General features: G+C 34.6%; 1 protein-coding gene across 1 annotated transcript in view; it reads left to right on the top strand.

Moving 5' to 3' along the window:
* EPHA6 (EPH receptor A6) overlaps nt 1-15,910 on the top strand; it is an 833,569-nt gene that overhangs the window by 283,557 nt on the left and 534,102 nt on the right. The window lies entirely within an intron of this gene.

Below are 15,910 nucleotides of genomic sequence, written 5' to 3' on the forward strand. Positions count from 1 at the left end.
TATCTGGATGAAATTTTCCAGCATTCCTTATAGCTGGGTGGGGTTATGTAATTTTTCTGGCCACTAAGAAGATTAAAGTAGTATATACCACTTCCAGGCCTGGCCTATTAAATGGCTTCCCATATTATCTGCCAGGCTCTCACCCATCTTTCTTCTCACATCCTAATGACAAAAATCCAGTGGAGAAACCCCATGGCACCAAGTGTATGGAGAAGCACAAGATGAAAGTAGCTTATAGATCCTTGAATGGTCATGTGGAACAGAGTCCCTCTACTGACTACACTGAACTGTGAAGTGACTGAGAAACCTTTGGGGTTACCAAAGAAATTGGTATAAGAAATGAGTATAGAAAATTCACCACCCTGGGGCGCCTGGGTGGCTCAGTTGGTTAAGCGACTGCCTTCAGCTCAGATCATGATCCCAGGGTCCTGGGATCGAGCCCCACATCGGGCTCTCTGCTCAGCCGGAAGCCTGCTTCTTCCTCTCCCACTCCCCCTGCTTGTGTTCCCTCTCATGCTGTCTCTCTCTCTCTCTCTCCCTGTCAATTAAATAAATAAATAAAATCTTTAAAAAAAAAAAAAAGAAAAGAAAATTCACCACCCTTACATCTTTAGATCTTTCAACTACCTTGCTCATTCTAGGTACTCAAAGGTTGAATGAACGGATAAATGAATTAAAGCACTAGCCTCATATCACACTACTTTTCAGGGTTCTGTATATATTAATACTATATTTTATATAAATGAATATTGACAACTATATGACAATTTCATTGAGATGTATTTTATATATGTGTGGGTGGGGGCAGGCGTGGAATCTGCCTGAAGAGCCAAGAAGTTAATAATAATGAGAAGAGCTGCTTACACAATTTCATTTGGCTTTCTCAAACTGGTGTATGTGGGGTCCCTGCATCCATTCCTATTTTCTTCCATACCCAAGTGATCTTGGATGACACTATCTGTCTATGTTTGTTTTATACCACTTTCCTCATTTGATTCCTTTGTTCAAGACAATATGGTTTTTACCTATTATCCACTGGATCAAGTCCATACTTTTCTACTTTTACCAAAAGGCCTTTCATAAATTGAGCCTATTTTCTCTCTAGCTCCCATAAGGTTAGTTCTTTGTAATTGGCTGAACCTCATGTCCGTTTCCTATACTAATGTCCTAACCCTGTGTGCATGCTTTTGATCATGCCATTTTGCTCAGAAATTCTCATCTCCAATCTTATCCAGTCTTATTTCATGTCCATATAGTCCTTGAGGATTTCCTTGATTCTGACAGATTATGAAGGATAAATTTCTATAGACAGTAAATAGAATCTATACATTATTTATCATTTAATTCATTTAATGAATGTTATCTTTTGTTGTTCCTCATTGTTACTCTCTGCTTTATTCCCTCAAGTAGATTGTAAGTTCTTTCAGCCTAGAGATCTCATTTTACTTGTTAGCAGGTCATTCCTTTTAAAGTGAATTATGTATTGTATATTTTAAACTTTTTTTTTAATTTTAAGGCTTATGTTCTTAGGTTTTCAAATAAAATTACATGATACTTTTCAAGTGGCAGAACTGTTATTGTACATAAGAGACCTAAGTTTCCCTCACTAAGTTTGGCCTCATTCAAAACATAGCAGGATACATTTTCTTGTCTCTGAAACCTTTATAATTCTAGCTGGTACTTCCCATATCATGTGGTGCAAACCTAGGTAAATTGCTTGCTAGGTAAAAGCTGCCATGGTGTTACCCACAACAGGAAGTAGTAGGAAAGGAGTGTTAGTGGAAAGTCAGTGGCGAGCTCAGTAGGAAATGGAACACATGAAAACAATATGCTTTTTATTATCAATAGTTAAAACCAACTAGATAGCAAGTGTTCCCTTTTAAAATCAATCAATGAATGCCAAAATAAGCTTAGTCAGCATGAACCATTGATATTTGCACATTTTGTTCATTCTAACTCTAGTATTGGATTGGACAGGAAATGAAGGAGCTTCAGGAAATGGCACAACTTCATTGCATTTATAGGCCTTATATGTCTATTTCTTCAAAATATGGCCATATTGCTAAGAAAAAAAGGCAGTACATAGGAAAAGAACACAATTCTTGGACCAAAATACATGTGTGATGCTACATTATATGACATTGGAGACTCATAAGATCTAAGAGTTAAAAGGAGTCTTTTTCAATAAGCTTACCCTCTCACTCCATATAACTCTGACAAAATCACTGCTTGACAAGATACAAGCAGAGAATTTATCATCTTATAAGTAGCCTATCCCATTTTTAAATAGTTTTCTTCCACAAGCTATCCCAAGAATGGGTGGACAAGGTAAACATTAACAAACTAGTGAATTTCTGGTACTGCTCTTACCCCATTTGGGATTTGACTTCTCCAAATACCCTTGGTTGTATCTGGAAATTTCTAAGGGTTCACATGAATGTGCTCTGAGGACTCTTCCATGTTAGCAATATTGTAATTGTAATATTGTAATATTGCAAAATGTAAACATTTTCCTTTGTTGCTCTGTGTTCCAGTGTTGATGTCCAGGGCTCTGATGAATACCAAATATAGAAGCCATACCAGTGGCAATTATAACATTCCTAGAGCTGAGCATAGGGCAACCAGGATGACAGATGACAGGCTAATACTCATAACCACCTCTTTGTCCTATTGCACTTGGTACAATAACTATAAGGAAGTGTAACTATTGATTTATTGTCAAGCTTTTCCTATTAGAGTATGAGATGATTGAGATCAAGAAATATGATTTATTTGATTTAGTTCACAAATATTTGTTGAATGAATGAACAATTCTAAGCTTCTGTCCTCAGCCAAAATTAGTCAATATTCACTTTTCTTTGGGTGAGTTCTTTCTCCAGAGAAGGCTGCCTATAAATGGAGCTCTTGCAGTCTAGCTTTTTATAGACATGCATGGCTCAAATTTAGGGTGAAGGCTGTTTAGGCTTAAGGTAAAATGTAGATTTAGAAAGTTAGTTTTGGTGTAAGATAAAACCATTTCTCATGGGCCTCATTCAGTCCAGTGGAGCTAAACAGAATAAAACTTTTACTCTTGCATGGGAAGAATAGTGGTATTAGGGTCTCAAATATATAGCTTCATGACCACTTTCAAGTTAAATTTTAAGAAGACTTGGAAAAATGGTTGTCAATAATGCTATTATTGGTAGTTTAAAAAGTGAAGATGCTAGGAGCTATTACTTTTTTAGCTTTTATAAAGTACAGAGATTTTGTGTGTGTGTGCTCAAAGAAGGAGGCTAGGAGCAAAGTCATGAGAAGCAGAGACTTTGGAGATGAGGATGTCAAGAAGATGTGTAGCATTCATTTATTCATTAACTGCAGAATATTTACTGAGCAAAGGCAAGGTACTGTGACACATGCCAACAGGAGTAAACTGGATAGACAAATGCTCCTGACCTTATGAAGCATATGGTCTAATGGAGAACAGACAAAAAGTTATAATTATTTCAAATCATTAATGACAGTTGTGATAAGTACAGATGTGATCATATGCTAACCTAACAGTTTCAAACAAAACAATCATTGGCACTGGAAGGACTGGTGTAAATGAGAGGCATCATGTCAAGAAACATATTTTAGATCAATAGAAAATGAAATTTTAGGAGACATTAAGGAACATTTAAATATTCTTCACTATATTTCTTACTTCTTGAGGAAATGAAAAGGTAAACTAACCTTATTTTAATCTTTACCTAGATGAGATAGATGCTTTACATATTTATTACATTTTCAGTTAACACTATTCAGTGAAAAGGTAGAATTACCTTCATACATAGGGATTAAAGTGAATAAAATATTTGTAGGTGGGGGTGGATGTTGGGTGCAAATTACTTAGACATGGTTAATGGTATACCTCCATGATAGTAATTTGCCACTTACACAATTCTCCCTTAGGAGCAATGTCAGATAACTGCCCAAAGTTACACAGCTAAATGGCAGCCAGAAATCAAACTCAAACTCTATTTGATTGTTGTGTCTGATTCACTTTCTTTTAAATCTTTTTTCCATGTTAAACCACATTGCTCCAGATTTCACTCATTACTGTTTTTGATTTAAATTAGAAACCCAGAAATACTAGATCACCGATGTAAGCCCTTCATTTTACAGAAGAGGAAATTGGAATTCAGAGAGATAATGTGACTTGCTCTGAATCTTCCTAAGATTAGACCAGAGTTGTCATAATTTGTAGTAATATATGATTACTATGTATATTTATATTTAAATGGTTTGTATGATAGTAAGAAGGCAACTTTTTTCCTGGAAATTTTATTATTGGAGATCTTTAGAAAAAGGTTTGGAGAGAGCTTTACATAGAAAAATGATACCATCTAGAGTGCTTCTGCAACTGTTAGTGGAAACTCCCCAAACTCAGGCAGGGATTAAAGGCTCTGAGTTATACACCTAGAGATTTTCATCATGTACAGACTTAGAGGTTATGTACAGCAGCAATGATAATCCACTTATAAATGTGGAATTTTCATGTGAGGAAATTTAATTTTTATTCATGAATTTCTTCTTTGCATGTTATAAAATATATCCTTTGAATTAAGTTTTTAGGATCTATTATTGCAGTGTTTATTTGTTGTGAGTGAATTTTTTAAAAATTGTATTTGACATGTACCTAGTTAAATACTTGTTTTCAGCTTTTAGCATAATAAGCAATATGTGCTATCATAGCTTCAATTTTCCTGCCAAGTAGAGAGTGACAGCTGTGTGGCAATATGTAATGCATATTTTCCTCTACAGATAAATTGGAAGGAAGGAAAAACAGCTTCTGGGTGGGCAGGTCACCATCATTTAAATGAATCGTTAAAATTATATTTTTCCCTAGAAACAAAAATGTAATTGCTTTTCTGGTTAGATGCACACTGAAAGACCTTACTTATATTATTGTAACATATTTTCTTGCAATTTACAACTTTCCCAAGATACTTTGGATTTTTTCATTTTTGTTACTCTTTTTCATTCAAGCAATATGTACTTATTTCTTAGTAAAGCTCCATGATATTTGCTTAAATTTATCCCTGAAGGACAGAATTGCTCAGTACATAGCATTGTAAGTGAGACCTTGTTCTTCCACATTCATCTGATTGACAAGCGAGGGAATTTTAGCTCTAACTAGACTGTCGCTTAAGGAAGGTTCTCATGCTCATCTTGACCGAAGAAAGGTTACAGCCCCAGATTCAGTATTTTAAATATGCTATATTTTAACTTAGTTTCAAAGTAAAATAAGAAATATCATTTATTTATTCCTTGTTTCCATTTTGTAATTTTATATTTTATCACTAATTGTAATACCCTTACCTGCCTCCAAGAAGGCATTAGAGTGCCATAACTATATTTCCATATCATGTTTTTAAAATTCCCTCACCAATATTTCACTTTACAATATGTGATTTGTAAAGATATGGTATTCATTTGATGATTTTCATGAATAGCAAGCAATGAGAAAATTTTAATCTCTATCTTTTCCTACTCCTGTGTATAAGTGATTTTTCTTTTTTTTGTTGTTGTTGTTATTTTCTGTGTTGGCATGTTTTTGTTTTAAAACTTTTAAAAGGCTAGCTTGGGATAAATTATGTGAAAGTTATTGCTTATAGAAATAGCACAACGATTCATGAGTTCTTTGATATTCTGAGTAAATTTAATTCCAGTTTGGACTTGAATGATGTCATTTGCAATTAAAAGAGTATTAGAGAAATAAGTCCGTTATCTTTGGTGATCATTTCTAATATTTAGGCCTATCAGAATAATCACATTTGGGGACACTAATCAGATTTGGGGACTTTAGAGGGGAGGAGAAAAGCTAAGTGCTCCTTCTCCAGATTATTTAAGATCTGAGAATTGTATTGGTTCAAAGTTGATAATAGTTTCCTTCGTTCCCTAAGGGCATGAAGAAGTTAACTTTGTAAGTGAAGCTTAATCAACGTAGTCTCACTTTCTGGGTGAAACAATACACCATAGGGGAGTTTCTTAGAGTCTAGTCTGATGCTTTACTAAACATTTGAGAACTTTCTTTGCCTAAGCAATATTTCATAGATATTTATTCAGAAGATTCAGTTATGGATCTGTGTCCCTTTTATATGGGCTTCTTAATGCATGTGCCTTTGGCACAACCAGATCTATTTATTCTATAGAGCTATAAGAGCTATAAGAGATTTAATCACTTTTTATTTCATTTATAGATCAAGTCTAGGCATTCTCTACCCTAGAATTCTGCAGAAATATTACTGGTTTTGTGTGTGGTATCTTGGGACAGATGGCCAGTTCCTGATCACCATGAAGAGGTGATTACTACTTATATTATAACATCTGCTGCTATTATGTTATTCATTCAGAATATAAAAGTGAAAATTGGGTGTAGCAAAAGCAGTATTGTCACAGAGGAGCTCCTTGATGAACAACACCCCTTATCCTCCATACCTTCAATTACATTTTATAAACCTGAACCATATTTATAAGAGCTTGTCACATCAGCCACTTTTTAATAATGATTAAGCTTAATTTATATCAAAAGGAATCTAAAAATTTTTGCTATGGATTTTCAAGTAATAGCAAATGGCTATTTTATAAATTGGTATGGAAAATTCCTTACAATTAAAGATTTTACTTTACCAGCAAATATAACTGAATTTAACATACATTAAGATTGTTGGATTATTTTCAAATGTCTCTTCTCATAGTTACATCACAACAAAATCTTATATATTAAGAGCATCTGTGTAGGTTGTCTGTTCTTTTATTATTTTACAATTTCAGAAATGTACTTTGATGATTCTAGGTTTAGTATAATTTTATTTTCAAATTGTCTCTTCTCAGTAAATATTAACAAATGATAATCGCTGAGGTCCTATATCTTCTCATTTAAAATATATTTAATGTTCTTATAACTCTATAGCTTATAATTTTCTTCATTGATTAAGGTCATAAGAGAAAAATATCTTTTTTAATTGTGAATCCACTTACTCATTTAAAAACCATTTGGGAGCTGTTTTGTGTACATATGGGATTGAAAAGTGAATAGGATTTTTTTTTTTCAATATTCTCACAAATGTGGCGGAAGATGCTTATATACAAGTGGATGTAATGCAATTGGATAAAAGCTCTCTGGCACTGCAAAAAGTGCTATTGGGAGCACTGAAAATAGAACTAATTCTTGACAGATTTACTAGAAAATAAAGTGAATGAAGGAGGTTGTGTTTGAGCTGATCCTTGTCAGGTAAGCCTGATTTCTGATCTGCATAGAGTATGCATGAAAAATATTTCCAGTATAGCTGGAAAATGGGCTGTATGATAGGTAGTAGAACGTGACAGGGGCCACATTAAGGTCAGATATTAAGTGGCCTTAAAATAATTTTACATATATTTATTTAATGGATAACTATTTAAGGATTTGTCTTGTTTTGTGTTATGTTGTTTTTGAGAAAGGGAATGACTTAATCATGTCTTTATTTCAGAAAGGAAGTTCTGATTGTATGTATAGATTATCAATGGCAGCCTAAATGAGAGGCAATTTAAATAATCCAGGGTGAAATTGTTGCACTATGAATGAAGGCAAGGAAAACTACCAGATATTTATTGCCAGCCAGATGAAGAAAATGTGGGAGAGGAGAAGTGGGGAATTTACTGGAGTTTCTAGCTTGAATGACTGAGTGAGTGGTGATAGAGTAATTAATAGAAGGTATTCATATACTATATCCTAGGGGGAAAAATATAAGGTACTCAGAAGAAGGAACTGAGAGTGGGAGGAAATATTAATTCACCTTTGAAATGGTGTTATCTTCCATGTGACTTTGGCACAACCAGATCTATTTATTCTATAGGAAGCTGCAAATTTGCATGTGTAACTCAACATCATGAGTAAGTGTGCAGCAGCTGATATCATTGAAAATGGGAATGCTGAGGGGATGGAGGTGGAGGGGGAAAAGAGAATGAGAATAGAGAGTGAGGACTCCTATCATATTCTTTGTGGGCATGTGTCCCTTTATGTAGTTGCTGTCATTGTGTGCACTCATTTAGCATTATGCCCTAACTATTTTCTCATTTTGTTATAGAATGAAAGGCCTTTTAGGATGCTGGAGTTAACTATATTATAGGGGAACTGCCACTATATTTTATCTAAATATATCAAATAACTACACATAAAAGGCACTTTTAAGCAGAATCACCCTATTACCTAACTCCCTGAAAAAGAATCAAGTATCTAATGGTCTAGTTTCAAAAGATGATCCATTACAGAAAAAGTTTTTGAGTTTTGGCCCAAAGGCAAACAGGAGGTGAGTCAGCACTGGAACTTTTCTTCTTAATTTCCTTTCATTTGTAAGATTTTCTTCTGAGGTAAGAGCGTATAAAGTAAAAGGGAAAAAACTAGGTAACCTATTATTTGCATGTATCCAATTTAAAAATGCTAGCTAATTTTAAATATTTTAGATTAGAGAATCATGCTCTTTAAATCAAGGTTGCAAGCCTGACTATGTTCATTTGCAGTCAACTACACATGTATATCTCATAAGATTTAGAAATTAATTGGTCACAAGGAGAAGCCAAGAGTTAGATGACTGGCACAGCATAATTATTTTTAAAAAGACATTAAAATATATTTCCTACATTTGGTAACCCATTCATATACAATGAACCATATATTATTTAATATTCATCTCCTTTAGTGTTTGACACAATGTTAGAACACAATGAATGTCTCTAAAAATTTCTGTGAAAGAAGTATTATGTATTATAAACTTCATTTTGATCTCCAAATACTGTATCAAATAAGTAGGATGCTAAGAGTTCAAATTCATTAATTTGAATAAAATCATTAAAAGATTATACTGTATTAAGATTTAATTTTAAGTTAGTGGTCCAGAGCAATTTTATTTACAAAGGATTATTTCAAAGTCTTCTGTTTCTTTCAAACCCATTTCAGGGTACCTGTCAACTTCTGATTCAGATGCTGTGTAGACTCAGTATGCATATTACTAAGATGTGCCCTAGAATATCATTTATCTTCTTTTCTCACACTTAAGCTTTCTGCTTCAGTTTTGGAACCCTGTCAGTCATAAATATTCTAGAATCAGAGATTCTTCTAGTTAAAAAATATCTTAAAACTACCTAGTCCAAACACCTGCTAACATGTACAGTACATTTCATAAGTGTTCATTCATCTTGAGCTATATCTCCCAAAGACTAGTAATTCTTTATCTTTTGAAGTACATCAATATAATGGTCTTGTCTAACATAAATCTTCTCTTGCCTCATCTTAACACATTAGTTCATTTTCTGTTTTGGTGGGGCAGTGACTTCCAGTTTCCCCACCACCTTCATTTCAGTTTGAATACCCGGATCCATTTGTATGGTGTAAAACCCATATATTTAGAATCATACACACATGACTTAAAATACTACTTCTAAACTTTAGTACCTGTGATCCTGGGAAAATTAAGTTCTTTAACATTCAGTTTTCTCATCTGTAAAATGGCAATAGCAACAAATATCTTGAAGAGGTTGTGAGAATTAAACATGAAATTGTCTTAAATATTTCCATACAATACCCTCGTTGTTTAATACATTTTCATTTCCTTTTCTAACTTTCTATGGTCACTGGTAGATCAATACTATCACTTCAAGTATTCTAGATATGACTAAGTAATACAAAGATTGCATTAGGTTTTGGGGGTATCGTTATGCTATTTATTCACAAGGAGCTGTCAAGGAAAATTATAAATCCTTTTTGTACAAGAGCTGCTAGCTTTCATATCACCCTCATGTATACATTTTTTTCTCTTTTTTACATTATAATTGGTGTAATGCTTTATGGTAGAGTCTGCCTGTGGCTCCACCTTGTTAAGCAGTCTTTTGGAACCTTATTCAGTTAGCCCATGTATCTATCAGCTAGGTTCCCAAATTTGTCTTCTGTGGGTTTGATGATAATTCCCCCTGAATCAGTGATGAAACACTGAAATTAGGGGGGAACACATGCAAGCCAGGCTACCAGGAAACTATGCACTGACCCATTACTCTGCACCTTTCATTATTGCACCTACTTCCAATTCATCTTACCTTAGCAGCATCTAGGATATTTCTTCAACTGCATATCACATACAAAGTTACCATGAGGAAAAAATCAGCAAATGCCTTGCTGAAAAACAGAATGATTATACCTATTCGTTCCTCTGGGGAAAGGTCAGTCTTGACCATCAGCTAGTGGGCCAGTGATAATAGGTGGCAGTATCTCCAAGAAGACCAGGACCAGGCACAATAAAAAGCTGAGTCCAGCATCACAATCTTTATGAGGTTTCAAAAATCAAAATCACAGAACCACTGTACCACCTACAAGAGCAGGGCTAAAATCCAGGGAAAAATCAAGTAGTTGCAAAGAAACCAAATGGAATGGAAGAAGATTGGGAGAGAAAAACAGGAGGATTCTGAGTGATTATTATTAGTGGAGAAAAGGAAGTATTTTTGCTTTGCCTACGTGTGAAAGGAATTATCTGAATTTGTGAAAAGGGAAGAAGAAGAATGAACATATATACATAATTTACTATATTTTTGTAGTATTTTAGTTATTGATTCTACTTTGAATCAGGGGAAGTGTTTAGCTGTCAAATGGTTTTTGGTAAGACCAGGTTAGTTCTTTGTTTGCTACCCTTCCTCTGCAGAAGCTCTTAACCATTCCATTTATAGTAGGTAATTTCATTCAGGATCAACATAAAGCCAGTTGAAGGCTGAGACTCATTTGCTCACTGCCAGTGTTGAAGTCTTGTCCCCAGTCTCACTATTTCCCGGGGGTCATTGATGAAATCGTTGACTCACACACACGTCTCCGTGTAACACTGTGATATAATTAATCTGTGTAAGACAACTCCAACTAAATTAGAGTAGTTAGATACCTGCTTAAAATCCCTTACCCATTTGGATTTCAAATTCCTTTTTTGTCAGTATGTCAGATATTTCTTTTGGGTCCAAAAAATGTTCTTTCTATATGAAGCAAAATATGAATTTAGATACTTCTTTTGCATTTCATAAAAATTAGTGCTTTGATGAGGTAGACATCCTGTTTTTAGTTCATAATTTGTATAATTTTAAAATAAAGCATAGTTGTTTTCTTAGAAATAGTAATTCTTCTTAGAAACTGGGTACAGGTGAGTTTTATAAAATTGATGTGCAAATGTTATATGTTTTTATAAAACCTTGTGTGGATATGATTATGAACATGCAGAAGCATGAAAATTAGTAATTACCCAAGCAATTTAGACAAACAAAAAGATAATGAACTGACTCAAATCTGCTAGACAAAGAGCTAACATGTGGAATGGGTTTAAAAAGTGAAATATCTTGGTTAAAAACCATGGTTGTTTACTAAAAAAGTATTATTCATTGCCATGTTTATGTTAACAGACGATTTGTAGGTCATGAGTTTTGTCTCATAAATTATCTTTAAGCTGACCTAAGAACAAATGTGTTTGAAAGAATGTTATTTTCTCTATCATAACACCATGACTCTATGGTCCGGTGGGATGAGTGAATATAATCATTAGTTTTTACTATCACTAACAATATAGAGTTTTTAGCATTCATGATATATTAATAAGTAAGTATAAACATACCACAGTACATTGGCCCCAAATGATTTTATAGTATAAATTAAAAAAACACTGGCTTCTAAATAATATTTAACATGTGAAAGATACAGTTATTCTAAATTGAGATGATAAATACCTCTTAAATTCTTATTAGTTTGGAATTTTATAAATGACAAAATAGATTCAGAAATGTTATATCCTGCCAAGATCATGTAGCTATTGAGAGAAAAGGGAGTTAAACCAATGTCCATATTCTTTTCAGTATAATAAACTGCTACAAATAGAAGATGTACCCATTTCCCTTGTTACCAATTTAAAGAGTGAGTTCTGATGATATCACCCAACTTCACAATATCCTAAGAAAGTAGTTTCTAATTATTTTGAGATATAAACACCTTAGCAAATCTGATAAAGAGCTATGTACCCTTGCTCCAGAAAATTCACAAATGCCCATTCATGAGCTGGATTTAGTAGTGGTCTGCTGAGCAGTTATCCAAGGTGCTAATCTAAGAGTAGCACTAACTTGACACTAGGAGTATGTTGAGATAGAGAAGAATGGCTTTAAGAGAATTCTTAGGGATAATCCTGTATACAGCTGGAAGAATTATTTTCATAATTCTTGGGAAAGGAGAGGTGATGTCAAGGATTTGGGCCACCTCTAGCCTATGTGGTGTGTTGGTGCATACTCCTGCCTTTTATTAAAAAGTGGACCCCGTTGGACACGGTGGTCAGCTTCAGGAATCTAAATACAAACTGGTTTTCCACATTTACTTGTCCTCTTGGCTGGGTGCCATTGTGACCAGATCTAGAGACCTTGTCCAAGGGCAGAAGCTCAGGTAGCAACAGAAGGCTTAATAACTGCCTTCTCAAGAGGTTGGATTCAGTTAACAGCAAGATTCAGTATTTACTGAAAGGATTATACTAGGGTAGGACGGCAATCCAGGACAGAAAATAAAGGATGACTCTTGATGCCAGTGCTTCATTTCTTTACTTTCCCTGAAGCAGAGTAATCTGTTCCAGCCCCACAATAATGCTGGACAGATATATTGAGAATATATTGAAGGACACCAAATCATTAGCCTACTCTGCTTTTCAAACTCTCTGGGATGTTTAGGTGTATTGGTCTGACCTGCACATTTATTAAATATTTTCTGTACATTTTCAGGGAGTTTACAACCAGTTGATGCTTATAGATGTTGCTATGTCTTTCTTCACTAATTATTATGTGCCAGGAATTAAACCTGTTTCCAGATATGTCTTCAATAACAAATGGAATAATTAACATATTTGATAATATTAGACTTAGGTTATGTAGAAATTATTATGAAATTCACGTGAATGTCTCACTGAAAAGAAAAGAGAAAAAAGACCTGAAACAATGAGTAGAAACTTACTTGGTCCTCTGTCATTTTGAGCTATTCTCAGTTGCTTCTCTGATGTCACCAAGCTTTGTGCTTGTAGGAAGAGTCAGCTTGAATTTTGTGTGTCTCAATACTTAACAGTATCATCTCTCTGACACAAAATCATAAAATGAAATGCTTATGGCTTTCAATTGAATTTACACATATTTTTTAAAAAATCAGACAGTTTTAATGGATTTCAGAATTACTTGCTGTTATACATCATGTTGATTTGGTAAGCATGGAAATCTATTGATTTTATGTGTTCCAATTTTCTACTGAGTGGTTAATCCTTTTATAAAACAAAATGTATTTCAGTGGGAAGAAAGCAGTACAGATATCTTTAGGCTGACGAAATTCTCCTAGCATCAAAGAAATTGAGTGATTCATTATTAGCTTGTATACAACATTTCATTGATGGATACCTAGCAATGATAAAAGGCTGAAAGACTGTAAGAGATTGTTTCATCTAGATAGAAGATATGTGTTTATGTCACCAATAGACTTAAAAGCCATTTAAGAATGGTGTTAATTGTTTAAAGTTATTTATATAAAAGCCTGTAAAAGTGGAAAGCATATAATAAAATCATGTAGTTAAATAAAAAATATATATATATAAAGTCTATATGTTATATATTGTTAAAGCAAATTGTACCATTTGTGAAAATAAAAGGTATGATGATGTTATTTGATGTTGCATTTGGAAAAATATTTAAAACTATCTTATTTATGGGCGCCTGGGTGGCTCAGTTGGTTAAGTGACTGCCTTCGGCTCAGGTCATGATCCTGGAGTCCCGGGATCGAGTCCCACGTCGGGCTCCCTGCTCAGCAGGGAGTCTGCCTCTCTCTCTGACCCTCCCCCCTTTCATGCTCTCTATCTCATTCTCTCTCTCAAATAAATAAATAAAATCTTAAAAAAAATAAAACTATCTTATTTATATTTCTTTGAATACAGACCATTGTTCTTATGTATGTAGATTTTTCCCAGAATATTTTTCTTTTATCTGATTTAGAAATAACTATAAGCTATGCTGCTTTTAAGTTTGATATCAAAAGGAATGCTAGTGTTTGTAGTTATCATTTCATCATTTATCCAAGAGCAAATGAAAATCACAAATTAGGTATAAATTCACATTTTTGTTAATTCAAACATGTAAAATAATAGCACATGTAGCTAATACTACTAGTTATGTTTATACTTGGATTGCAATGGAAGATTCTTCTCTTTAAAAATTCAGTAATGGGGGTGCCTGGGTGGCTCAGTTGGTTAAGCGACTGCCTTCGGCTCAGGTCATGATCCTGGAGTCCCTGGATCGAGTCCCGCATCGGGCTCCCTGCTCGGCAGGGAGTCTGCTTCTCCCTCTCCCTCTCTCCGTTTGTGTTCCCTCTCTCGCTGTGTCTTTCTCTGTCAAATAAATAAATAAAGTCTTTAAAAAAAATAAAAAATAAAAAATAAATAAAAATTCAGTAATGTATTTAAAAATTCACATATGCTGCCATAATGTACTTCCATAGCTAATTATTCATGTGTACAATGTCCTAGCTTCTCTTCTTCTTTTTTTCTCCTGTATAATGGTATTCCAAAAAAGGAGTTCAGTCTTCCTTAAATAGCACTCAGGTTTTGGCTTATATTGCCCAACTTTATTGCCATCAACACCTCTCCTTTCCTTAAATTTGGCAACCCATAAGGTATAGGCTAATCCAAGGAGATAACTCCTTGAAATATTGAAATTAAGAGCATGGTCATTGAAATGTTATCCGATGTAGAGATGGGGCTCAGATAGCCATTTTCAGGCATGTTCATTAAGGTAAATTAGTATAGAAAACAGTCTTCAGGGAGAATCAGGATAGATCAAACATATAGAGAGAAAGGGTCAATAGACCACCGTGGCCTACAGCAACAGTGTACTGAAGTCAGCTTATTCCCTTTCACAAGAACCAATTGCTAAATTTTAGGGTACTTTTGCAGGCAGGTTGACTTCAGTTGGTAGTTTGAAATCTTCCAAGGTGGTATATTTACACCATGGAACCAGGCAAACCCTCCAGTCAGAGCTTCCCTGTCCCTGAGAGCTGGTGGTTGTACATTTAGCCAACACTGACAACACCACAAACACTGACAGAGGGATAGAGAGCAAGCAGGAGAGTAGTTCCTACCTACCTGACAGGTCCTAGTTCCCAGTTCTAAATCCTTGCTTTATTTCTGAGAAATGCTTTCATAGCCTTCTAAGAAACCCCACATTTATGTTATGTTCATTTTGTTTTATTTTTTAAAATATTTTATTTGTCAGAGAGAAAGAGAAACAGAGAGAGAGACAGAGAGCCCACAAGCAGGGGGAGGGACAGAGGGAGAAGCAGGCTCCCCACTGAACAAGGAGCCCGGTGTGAGACTTGATCCCAGGTCCCGGGGATCATGACCTGAGTTAAAGGCAGACGCTTAACCGACTGAGCCACCCAGGCTTCCCTATATTATGCTGATTTTACATAGTATGTACACACACACACACACACACAACTTTGAAAATGAGCATCCCAAATGATCAACTAATTGCCACAATTCTATTCAATATAAGTGGAAGATAAGGAACTTGGGGATGGTAATTTATCATATTCATGTGAAATGTCTTTTATGTACACGTTTAAGTCTCTCTGCTTCTTTATTGGCCTCATATAATTTAGATTCAGCCCTAACTAACATTGAATGGCAACTCTGTTGATATCATGGTGAGACATTTCTTCATGTGTGTTTTATTGTTAATCTGATCATCACCAAGAGAAAATCTAAGGAAGGAGGAATAAAGAGGATGAATGTAGTAGCCTAAAATATAATCAAGTATTTTATTATGGACTCTGTTCTTTTTAATAGAGTGCTGTAGCCAGTTTCTACCGTCACAGGCA

Source organism: Mirounga angustirostris, unplaced genomic scaffold (genome assembly GCF_029215605.1).
Source record: "Mirounga angustirostris isolate CCGP_5_RB_7025 unplaced genomic scaffold, mMirAng1.0.hap1 SCAF_1, whole genome shotgun sequence".
NCBI lineage: Eukaryota > Metazoa > Chordata > Mammalia > Carnivora > Phocidae > Mirounga > Mirounga angustirostris.